Here is a 12,823-nt window from a genome sequence, read left to right as displayed (position 1 = left end):
ATTGCTATATTATGTCTTTTCTTATTCATATCAAATCCAGTTGTCTAGAATTGGAGCTAGAGAACGCTCTCAATAGTTTCATCAAAGACATAAACTGGACCATTTGAAAGAGGTGCAACTAAAGGCCTCCGTCAGTCAAGAAAATTACTTCTACAGATATCAGAGAAGAGTCCTCCTCTGTCGTCTTATCTTTCCCCCATAGATCTACTATAGATAGAAAGAGGATAGATCAAATGTGCAGGAGCTTACCATTATACTGAAATTCTGAACTTGTTGACACTGCTTGCACAAGTTCTCTTGTAAATACTTGCAAACATATTTCATTGTTTGAATTAGCCCAGATGGTAAATTTTTCTTCCCTAGAAGTTAAATGCCCAGAGTGTCAGTATCCAGTTATTTTAAGCCAGCTTGTAGATTTGGTAATCCATGAGAATCATCATCCTAGGACTGGTGAAGCCCCACCTACAACTTCTATCAATCCATGTCCTAATCCCAAGTGCTCAAAAATTCCATTTCCTCATGAGTCAGAGCATGTTTTGATGATGAATGAGATTCCTATTTTGGAAAATGAAGATCTAAGGTTAACTGAAATGTTTTTAGTAATGAGACCAGCCAAACTAAGATATGATCTTGGTTATCTTGAGCAAGCTAATGGCCTTATACCAGATTGCTGATTTGGTTCTATTCTGGATGATTGCAAAAAACCAGCAGTCATGGAGAAGCACAAATTCTTCACTTTAATGGATGGATGTCTGAAAAATAGAGTCCCTCCCAAATGGATGAAAGCCATGTTGAATTGGGATCTTTTTACAAATCCTAAAGAAGAAGCATTTGGTTTCAGTCATTCTATGTCTGAGAAAATAAAAATGTCTCAAGAATGGAAAAACCACATGGATTGTACTAACACATGGATCTCATTCTATGTTTGGTTAGAAAGGAGAAAACAACAAATGATTTTAATGACTAATGCATCCACTTCATCTCAACATTCTTGGATAGCACTAGATGGCCTTAAAGTTGAAACACCTACAACTTTTCCTCCATACAAAGGCATAATGCTTGGAGAAGGACAAAATTTTGCCAAAGCAATACCATTAGTATTAAAGGATGACAATGCATTTGGTACTGATGGCAGAATACATAAAACTTCTGAACAGCTAAATTAGACAAACACAGCTATGAAAGGTCTTGAAATGAACATGGCCAAATCCAAAGAGGTCAATGAACAATTTGATACTGTCCAAGTTTCTTTAAATTCTGTAAATAATTCCTTGAATAATGTTCAAAATTCTACTTCAGTAATTAGAGGATATGTTAGAGAATCTCTAATAAAGCTAGAGAATGTTGAATACAAAATGGTGGAACATATTGGTTCTACATCTGGACAAATAATTGAACTAGTACAGAAGATGAATCAATTATCTATATCCAAAACAGAAAAACCAGTTCCTTCTTCTTTTTTGCATAAAGCAAGTGTCCATATTCAGGATCCTGTCAAGCCAGTCGATAGGTTTCCTTTTCTATTCCCAAAAGAAATTGCATCCCAAGACCCAGAAAAAGTTGAGACATCAAGTGAACATATTTCTATAGCAAGTCTATTTAAGGAAGAGGAAAAAGAGCCAGAAGTTATTTCTATATATGAGCCTTTGGAAATTCAGTACAGCAGGTATTCAGCACCTAATATCAAAGGAAAAGGCAAACTGCCTGAAACACATATTTTCTTCCCTGATTCTCATAGGGAATGGACTATAGATAACCTCAGTGTCGACCAAATAAGACAAATGGTAGACATGATGTTTACCGAATATAAACTTATGTGTCTAAGAGGAAAAACTGAGGTAGAAGCCTGCAAAACAATTATCCAATGTTTCACAAGCAAACTACCAAAATGGTGGGAAACAAAATCCTCTCCTGCTTTAATTAAACAGATGGAAGAATAGCTTCTCAAAGACGAGCAAGGAAATATAATTCATAATTTAGATGGGACAGTACAGAACAACATGATTGGAGCCTTGTCCTCCATGATTGTTGAGCACTAGTGTGGTTCTGAGGCAGAAATAGCCGATAAGCATGAGATTATTTTAATGAATCTCAAGTGCAATAAAATAACCCAATATGAAGACTTCCATCGAGATTGGATGCAGAGAATCTATGAAGTCAAAGACTCATATAATTTTTTATGGATGCAAGTCTATCTTGTAGCACTTTCTTCCAGGTTTGTTGACTACCTCAAACTGCAAGAATTTTTTCAAATTCCTTTTGAGTCTTACTCATGAGGACAAATATATTCAATTATTACTAAAGCTCTGGTTGGTCTTTGCACAAGCTCGAAAGTTAATAAGTCTCTAGAAAAGTTGTCTAGGTTCCCCGATAGCAAATCATTGTGTAGAAAGTATGGGTTATCTCTTGATGATCCATTAGTAAAAAGGAGAAAAATCAAGAAACAAGCCAAGAAAGAAAAGAATTTATCAACTCGAAAAGACTTTAAGAAGAAAGGCTGATCTTTTTGACAGCATAAAAGGAAGGAATATTAAAAATATGTCCCTAAGACACATTATTATAAATCATTTGACATTCACCTGCATAGTGCCAAGTAAGAAAAATGGAATAAATTGACATGTTGGTTGTGTGGCAAAAATGGACATACTGAAAATAACTGCCCAGTAGGTGAAGAATCAAAAAGAAATCGAGGCAAGAAATCTCAACCTCAAAATCAAAAATTAAAAACTCCAAAAATAGAGGCTCAGTATCTTTGCATGAGATGTGGGTCTAGAAATCATAAAACTGATCATTGCCCCAATATGGTGATCAAAGAACACCCCCAGATTCAGCAGCAACAGTTGCTTGACTCATCTGTTGAAAGTTCTAGTTCTGTATATACTTCAGAAGAAGAAGTTGAAGAATTAAATTTTTATGCAAATGCTTGTGATTGTTCAGATTCTGAAAATTGTAAATGTATTTTCTCTTCTGAATCTGAAATTTCTAATGAATCTTCTGATGAAGATATACAGCCACAGAAATACAAAGAAAAAATTCTTATGGCACAGACAGAAGAAGATGAGATAAAAATCTTGTCCCAAATAAGAGCTATGGAAGAAGGAGAAATGAAGAATCGCCTTATGGAAGCCTTCATGGACCAAATGAAATCTTCCAGCAGAAGTTCTTCAAAGAAGCCACTCTTCATTGATGCCTCTTATGAAAAGAATGCAAAATCATTCCAAAGACATCAACAACAGGATAAGGTTCGCGCACTTACCTTGGGGGAGGTAAGTCATGAAATTCACAATCTCAAATCTGAAATTTCTATTCTTAAATCTCAGATTGTGAGATTAGAAAAAGGAAAATCCATTGATGAAGCAGATCCTATAGAAGAATATGATACAGAAGAATTTTACAAGCCAAATGTATAGATTTATGAAGGAAGAAAAGATATTGCTTTAGGTTTTCAGGAAATGAGGATACTCGCCATCAAATACCAGCAACATCATGTACAAATAAATATTCTCATACAGGGACAGATGTTCAAATTGACTGCTCTTATTGATTCTGGAGCAGATGTAAATATTTTAAACACAAAAGTGATGCCTGCTAAATATTGGATGACAATAGAAAGAAAAGTTATTAGCTTGGGAAGTAAAATGCTGAAGTATGAAATTCACAAGGCATCTATCTGTTTTGATAATCACTGCATAAAATTAAAATTTGCAGCTGCTGACATCCCTGTTGATTGTATTTTAGGTAACATATTTTTGGCTGTTGTTGAACAACATGGTTCATTTAGAACAACAAAGAATAAGGGTGGATATTTTATTACTCTTCCTACCTCCTCGAATGACCCAAGAAAAATTAAATTACCATATGTCTCAGCTCCACGAGTCTCGACAATGGTTCAGCCTATGGAAGAGCTAAAGAAAGTTGAATCAAAGCTAACATATCTAAAAGATCTAAAATCCACCATTCATATCTCACAACATCTAAGCTTACCAACAATACAAAAGAAGATTTCAGAATTAAAGGCACAAATAGAGAAAGAGTGTTGTGTAGAAGATACAAATGCTTTTTGGCATAGAAAGAAATATTGAGTTGAATTGGCCTATAGAACAGAATATACAAGTAAGCCATGTAAAAGTAAGGCAATTCCGATGAAAAAGGAATATTGTGAGCTCTGCGAAAAAGAAATCAAGAATCTGTTGAGTAAGAAATTGATCAGAGAATCAGAGAGCCCGTGGGATTGTTATGGGTTCTATGTAAATAAAAGAGCAGAACAAATCAGACGCATCCCAAGGCTAGTCATCAATTATAAGCCTTTGAACTTAGTACTAGCAGATAATACATATCTGATTCCCCACAAAGGAGATCTCATAAGCAGAATAGAAGGAGCAAAAATATTTTCCAAGTTCGATATGAAATCAGGATTCTGGCAAGTCGCTATATCAGAGAAGGATAAATTCAAAACAGCTTTCAGTGTCCCAGCTGGACATTATGAATGGAATGTGATGCCTTTCGGCGTAAATCATGCACCATCCAAGTTCCAGAAAGTGATGGACTCTATATTTAAACCCTTCTTCGATTAGCTGATTGTGTATATAGATGATATACTTATTTTTTCAAAAAAATTGCAAGATCATTTTAAACATATACAAACCTTTGTAAATACAATAAAAAGGAATGGTCTTGTATTAAGCAAAAAGAAAATCGAAGTCTTTTAGACTTCCATTAAATTTCTTGGCCATACTATATTCAATGGCCAAATCTGCTTGCAAAAACATGCTTTGGAATTCTCTAATAGATTTCCAGACATCATTACAAACAAGAAGCAGCTACAAAGATTTCTTGGTTGTTTAAATTACGTAAGTAATTTCTAACAAGACTGTGCCAAGGACAGAAGCTTATTAAATCAGAGGCTACGCAAAAATCCTGAACCTTGGACTCCACTCCATACCAGAGCAGTTCAAAAGATTAAAGCCAAGGTTAGAGACCTTCCCATACTGTATATATCTGATGATGCAGCTTATAAGATTGTAGAATCTGATGCCAGCAACATCGGATGGGGACGTATATTAAAACAGAAAAAAGATAATGAAGAACAGGTTATCCAGTTTGCTTCAGGAACATGGAACCCCACTAAGAAAAGATATTCTACTATAGAAAAAGAAGTGAAAGCAGCATGGAATAGCATCGACAAATTCAAGATCCATCTGGTCAATAAACCATTTCTTCTCACGACAAATGTGTCTACCCTTAAGAAGGTGCTTAATAAAGATATCAAGAAGCCTGGAGAAGCAAAATTCACCAGATGGCAAGCCCTTTTAGCCAATTTTTATTTCGAAGTGGAACACATCAAAGGAGAAGACAATTGCCTACCTGATTTTCTCAGCCGAGAATACATACAAACCTAGTCACAAGAACAAGAACATGTTTTGTTCTTGTTATTAAATGGGACCCAGATAATCAACAAGAAGTTCTCAGAACTATCAGAGAGGACCAAAGCTGGGAAGAATACAAGAAGAACTAGAAGCCAACCTGGCAGCTAAGACAAACAAAAGTTTTAGATGCGGATCTACAGCCACATATAGATATTTTACACCTAGTGCCTGAAAGAAGAGTATTTCCCAAAGGAAACCACTGGATCCATGATATGGTGTATACTAGCAGTATGGCTGCAGCTCATTAAGTAGAAGAGGCATTAAAAATAATTTCCATGACATCGCAATAATCTGGTCTAAAGGAGGAAGAAAAAGAAATATTTATCACAAATATTTAGTCATCAAGAGAACCAGAAACACAGATTGGACAATCACTAGAAATTCTCCTATCTTATGGCCACAAAATAATCCTAATATTATTTTCCCTTACACTGTCTTTAATTTTGCAGGTTACAAAAAATTATGGTGGTATCTCCTAAATGTTGATGGAAAGAAAGAAATCCATTATACAAAATTAAAATTTGGATCAATTAGGACCATGCAAGATATCAATTTTCAGGATGGTTAGGTGACTGGTGGAAAGATTTTGTTGTAAATTGGACTGCTATAGATCCAATCTTTTATGAAAGTTATTTCAGATGTCATGTGACAAATGCTTCCACAGAAATGCCATTGAATGTTTTCATATTCCTTGTACCACAGTAAGTGATCTGTTGAATTATCCAGATCATCATATACTACAACAATTTATGGCTAGGCATGACGAATGGCTAGTCATGACTAAAATAAAGCATCAATATGTACTGAATAAACCTATGATAGTTCGGCGGATCTATACAAAGGCATGGGACGGCCTCATTTATCCCAGAAATAGGTTCCCGGGAATCACAGCTCTTGGTGAATCATCCTACAGTGCTAGTCCTTCTTCATAAAAAGGTTTTCGTGGGTTTATCCAGAAAGCTCCACTGTGTAATTATGTTGTCTAGTCATGAGGACTATTCATGGCCAGTTTCCTCATGGGACTTAACTAGTTAAAAGGCATCCACATTGTATATAATATGCTTTCCATAAAATTGATTGTAATCTTGTATTAGGAAAAATATTCTTTAGTCACGAGACTCGGAAAACTTCTCCGACTTTTGGTGGATATTGAACCACATCTCCGTGATTGATAGAATCTTTCATACTCAACTTGTTGGTCCGATGGTCGGATGTTTGTCCCCTCTTCTTCCTATAAAATGAAGAGATTCAGGCTCATTCGGGGCATCGAGAGTTAGAGTTATTGTGTCTTTTGAAGTTGGGAGTCGAGAGCTTCTCCTGCTTTGCAACTGCGGACATTAAGTTTGATCTGCTTGCATCACGAGAAGAACTCAAGTCTTTAGGTGATCTGAGAAGCCTGCACATCAATGTGAGAGAACTGGTGAGAACCTAAAGTGGCCAGATCGTTAGTGTGTCTGTCTATATGTGTGTTTTGAGTATATGTTCAAAGATAGAGTCTATGTAATCGCCATGTAACCTCCAATAAACTATCTCAGTATTGAGTAGAAATAGTCTGGTAAATGCGAAAAGAGGTCAGCACTCATTTTTTCATCACTCTATATAAAATGGATCCAATTAGAAAGTCTATTTCATACCGTGATATCGAAAAGCAAGAGTCATCTGCTCAAGAAAATCCCCTTCGAGATATGTTCGCTATTGCATCTAGTAAGGTTTTAAATTATGTTGAACTTGAATATGAAGAAAGCCAGCCCTCTGCTAGATGGCAGCTACCTTCAATTAATGCTTCAGAAGTCTATGCAGATCTGTCTGCCTTTCACTTAATTTCTGCTACTAGGATAAGTATAAAGGAATCTATTAGTCAGATTCAGGAAAATTCTGACTGTGTACAGTCTATTCCTTTACTTAACCCCAAACAATTACAAGCTGAGGCTAAGCATCTAAAATCCCAGTACCTTCATTTGGGTTGTATCATAATTGGAATACATGCGTTAACACATCAAGGTTTGAATACTTTTGTGTTAGCTACTGTCCGAGATCTTACACACAACAAATATACATATTCATTAATAGGAGGGATAGTTGCACCTCTTTCAAAGGGTCCAGTTTATTTTGATTTCTATCCAAATTTTTCAATTTATGTCTTTGATGAAACTATTAAGAGCATTCTCCAGCTCCAAATCCAGACAACTGGATTTGATATGAATAAGAAAAGACATAATATAGCAATCCAAACCAGAGGTTGCTTCAAGCACACAAATACCCTGTATCCTACTGTTATGCATGCCCCAAATAAAGATTCTAAAGCTAGTGTTGTGGTGTTAACATACTCTAGAAATCAAAAAATAGAACATCAAACAATTAGGTGGGAAGATTTGACATTCCCTGAACACTGGGTGGTTTCAAACCCTAGTCCTCTGCCAGTCAAGAAAATTACTTCTACAGATATCAGAGAAGAGATCTCCTCTGTCATCTTATCTTTCCCCCGTAGATCTACTATAGATAGAAAGAGGATAGATCAAATGTGTAGGAGCTCACCATTATACAGTAATCCTGAACTTTTTGACACTGCTTGCACAAGTTCTCTTGTAAATACTTGCAAACATATTTCATTGTTTGAATTAGCCCAGATGGTAAATTTTTCTTCCCTAGAAGTTAAATGCCCAGAGTGTTAGTATCCAGTTATTTTAAGCCAGCTAGCAGATTTGGTAATCCATGAGAATCATCATCCTAGGACTGGTGAAGCCCCACCTAAAACTTCTGTCAATCCATGTCCTAATCCCAAGTGCTTAGAAATTCCATTTCCTCATGAGTCAGAGCATGTTTTGATGATGCATGAGATTCCTATTTTGGAAAATGAAGATCCGAGGTTAACCCAAATGTTTTGATACCAGCCAAACCGAGATATGGTCTTGGTTATCTTGAGCAAGCTAATGGCCTTATACAAGATTGTCGATTTGGTTCTGTTTCGGATGACTGCAAAAAACCAGCAGTCATGGAGATGCACAAATTCTTCACTTTAATGGATGGATGTCTGAAAAATAGATTCCCTTCCAAATGGATGAAAGCCATGTTGAATTGGGATCTTTTTACAAATCCTAAAGCAGAAGAATTTGGTTTCAGTCATTCTATGTCTGAGAAAATAAAAATGTGTTAAGAATGGAAAAACCACATGGACTGTACTAACACATGGATCTCATTCTATGTTTGGTTAGAAAGGAGAAAACAACAAATGATTTTAATGATTGATGCATCTACTTCATCTCAACATTCTTGGATAGCACTAGATGGCCTTAAAGTTGAAACACCTACAACTTTTCCTCCATACAAAAGCATAGTGCTTGGAGAAGGAAAAAATTATGCCAAAGCAATACCATTAGTATTAAAGGATGACAGTGCATCTGGTATTGATGGCAGAATACATAAAACTTCTGAACAGCTGAATTGGACAAACACAGCTGTGAAAGGTCTTGAAATGAACATGGCCAAATCCAAAGAGGTCAAAGAACAATTTGATATTGTCCAAGTTTCTTTAAATTCTGTAAATAATTCCTTGAATAATGTTCAAAATTCTACTTTAGTAATTAGAGGATATGTTAGAGAATCTCTAATAAAGCTAGAGAATGTTGAAGACAAAATGGTGGAACATATTGGTTCTACATCTGGACAAATAAATGAACTGGTACAGAAGATGAATCAATTATCTATATCCAAAACAGAAAAACCAGTTCCTTCTTCTTTTTTGCATAAAGCAAGTGTCCATATTCAGGATCCTGTCAAGCCAGTCAACAGGTTTCCTTTTTTATTCCCCAAAGAAATTTCATCCCAATAACCGGAAAAAGTTGAGACTTCAAGTGAACATATTTCTATAGAAAGTCTATTTAAGGAAGAGGAAAAAGAGCCAGAAGTTATGCCTATATATGAGCCTTTGGAAAGTTAGTACAATAGGTATTCAGCACCTGATATCATAGGAAAAGGCAAACTGCCTAAAACCCGCATTTTCTTCCCTGATTCTCACAGGGAATGGACTATAGATAACCTCAATGTCGACCAGATAAGACAAATGGTAGACATGATGCTTACCGAATATAAACTTATGTGTCTAAGAGGAAAAACTAAGGTAGAAGCCTGCAAAACAATTATCCAATGTTTCACAATCACACTATCAAAATGGTGGGAAACAGAATCCTTTCCAGCTTTAATTAAATAGATGGAAGAACAACTTCTCAAAGACAAGCAAGGAAATATAATTCAAAATTCAGATGGGATAGTATAGAACAACATGATTTTTAGCCTTGCCCTCCATGATTGTTGAGCACTGGTGTGGTTCTGAGGCAAAAATAGCTGATAAGCATGAGATTATTTTAATGAATCTCAAGTGCAATAAAATATCCCAATATGAAGACTTCCATCGAGATTGGATGCAGAGAATCTATGAAGTCAAAGACTCAAAGAATTTGTTATGGAAGCAAGTCTATCTTGCAGCACTTCCTTCCAGGTTTGTTGACTATCTCAAACTGCAAGAATTTTTTCAAATGCCTTTTGAGTCTTACACATGGGGACAAATATATTCAATTATTACTAAAGCTCTGGTTGGTCTTTGCACAAGCTCGAAAGTTAATAAGTCTCTAGAAAAGTTGTCTAGGTTCCCCGAGAGCAAATCATTGTGCCGCAAGTATGGGTTATCTCTTGATGGTCCACTAGTAAAAAGGAGAAAAATCAAGAAACAAGCCAAGAAAGAAAAGAATTTATCAACCCGAAAAGACTTTAAGAAGAAAGGCCAATCTTTTTGACAGCATAAAAGGAAGGAATATTACAAATATGTCCCTAAGACACATTATTATAAACCATCTGACATTCACCTGCATAGTGCCAAGCAAGAAAAATGGAATAAATTGACATGTTGGTTGTGTGGCAAAAATGGACATACTGAAAATAATTGTCCAGTAGGTGAAGAATCAAAAAGAAATCGAGGCAAGAAATATCAGCCTCAAAATCAAAAATTAAAAACTCCAAAAACAGAGGCTCAGTATCTTTACTTGAGATGTGGGTCTAGAAATCATAAGACTGATCATTGCCCCAATATGGTGATCAAAGAACACCCTCAGATTCAGCAGCAAGAGTTGCTTGAATCATCTGTTGAAAGTTCTAGTTCTGTATATACTTCAGAAGGAGAAGTTGAAGAATTAAATTTTTATGCAAATGCTTGTGATTGTTCAGATTTTGAAATTTGTAAATGTATTTTCTCTTTTGAATCTGAAATTTTTAATGAATCTTCTGATGAAGATATATAGCCACAGAAATACAAAGAAAAAATTCTTATGCAAAGACAGAAGAAGATGAGATAAAAATCTTGTACCAAATAAGAGCTATGGAAGAAGGAGAAATGAAGAATCGCCTTATGGAAGCCTTCATGGACCAAATGAAATCTTCCAGCAGAATTTCTTCAAATAAGCCACTCTTCATTGACGCCTCTTATGAAAAGAATGCAAAATCATTCCAAAGACATCAACAACAGGAAAGGTTCACGCACTTACCTTGGGGGAGGTAAGTCATGAAATTCACAATCTCAAATATGAAATTTATATTCTTAAATCTCAGATTGTGGGATTAGAAAAAGGCAAATCCATTGATGAATCATATCCTATAGAAGAATATGATACAGAAGAATTTTACAAGCCAAATGTACAAATTTATGAAGGAAGAAAAGATACTGCTTCAGGTTTTCAGGAAATGAGGATACTCACCATCGAATACCAGCAACATCATGTACAAATAAATATTTGCATACAGGGACAGATGTTCAAATTGACTGCTCTTATTGATTCTGGAGCAGACATAAATATTTTAAATACAAAAGTGATCCCTGCTAAATATTGGATGACAGCAGAAATAAAAGTTATTGGCTTGGGAAGTAAAATGCTGAAGTATGAAATTCCCAAGGCATCTATCTGTTTTGATAATCACTGCATAAAATTAAAATTTGCTGTTGCTGACATCCCTGTTGATTGTATTTTAGGTAACATATTTTTGGCTGATGTTGAACCACATGGTTCATTTAGAACAAAAAAGAATAAGGGTGGATATTTTATTACTCTTCCTACCTCCTCGAATGGCCCAAGAAAAATTAAATTACCATATGCCTTAACTCCACGAGTTTCAACAATGGTTCAGACTGTGGAAGAGCTAAAGAAAGTTGAATCACAGCTAACAGATCTAAAATATCTGAAATCCACCATTCATATCTCACAACAGCTAAGTTTACCAACAATACAAAAGAAGATTTCATAATTAAAGGCACAAATAGAGAAAGAGTGTTGTGCAAAAGATCCAAATACTTTTTGGAACAGAAAGAAATATTGTGTTGAATTGCCCTATAAAACAGAATATACAGGTAAGCCATGTAAAAGTAAGGAAATTCCGATGAACAAGGAATATCATCAACTTTGTGAAAAAGAAATCAAGAACCTGTTGAGTAAGAAATTGATTAGAGGTTCAGAGGACCTGTGGAATTGTTATGGGTTCTATGTAAATAAAAGAGCAGAACAAATCAGAGGCATCCCAAGGCTAGTCATCAATTATAAGCCTTTGAACTCAGTACTAGCAGATAATACATATCCAATTCCCCACAAAGGAGTTCTCATAAGCAGAATAGCAGGAGCAAAAATATTTTCCAAGTTCGATCTGAAATCGGGATTTTGGCAAGTTGCTATATCAGATAAGGATAAATTCAAAACAGCTTTCAGTGTCCCAGCTGGACATTATGAATGGAATGTGATGCCTTTCGGCGTAAATCATGCACCATCCAAGTTCCAGAAGGTGATGGACTCTATATTTAAACCCTTATTCGATTGGTTGATTGTGTATATAGATGATATACTTATTTTTTCAAAAAACTTGCAAGATCATTTTAAACATATACAGAACTTTGTAAATACAGTAAAAAGGAATGGTCTTGTATTAAGCAAAAATCAAATCGAAGTCTTTCAGACTTCCACTAAATTTCTTTTCCATACTATATTCAATGGCCAAATCTCCTTGCAAAAACATGCTCTGGAATTCTCCAACAAATTTCCAGACATCATTACAGACAAGACGCAGCTACAAACATTTCCTGGTTGTTTAAATTGCGTAAGTAATTTCTATCAAGACTGCGCCAAGGAAATAAGCTTATTAAATCAGAGGCTACGCAAAAATATTGAACCTTGGACTCTTCTCCATACCATAGCAGTTCAAAATATTAAAGCCAAGGTCAGAGACCTTCCCATACTGTATATATCTGATGATGCAGCTTATAAGATTGTAGAATCTGATGCCAGCAACATCGGATGGGGGAGTATATTAAAATAGAAAAAATATAATGAAGAACAAGTTATCAAGTGCGCTTCAGGAACACGGAA

This window comes from Pinus tabuliformis, chromosome 4_2, assembly GCF_031772625.1.
Source record: "Pinus tabuliformis cultivar Carrire ecotype Pingquan chromosome 4_2, CPIR1, whole genome shotgun sequence".
Classification (NCBI taxonomy): Eukaryota; Viridiplantae; Streptophyta; class Pinopsida; order Pinales; family Pinaceae; genus Pinus; species Pinus tabuliformis.
The sequence above is the reverse complement of the archived record's forward strand: the minus strand, read 5'-3'. Positions refer to the sequence as shown.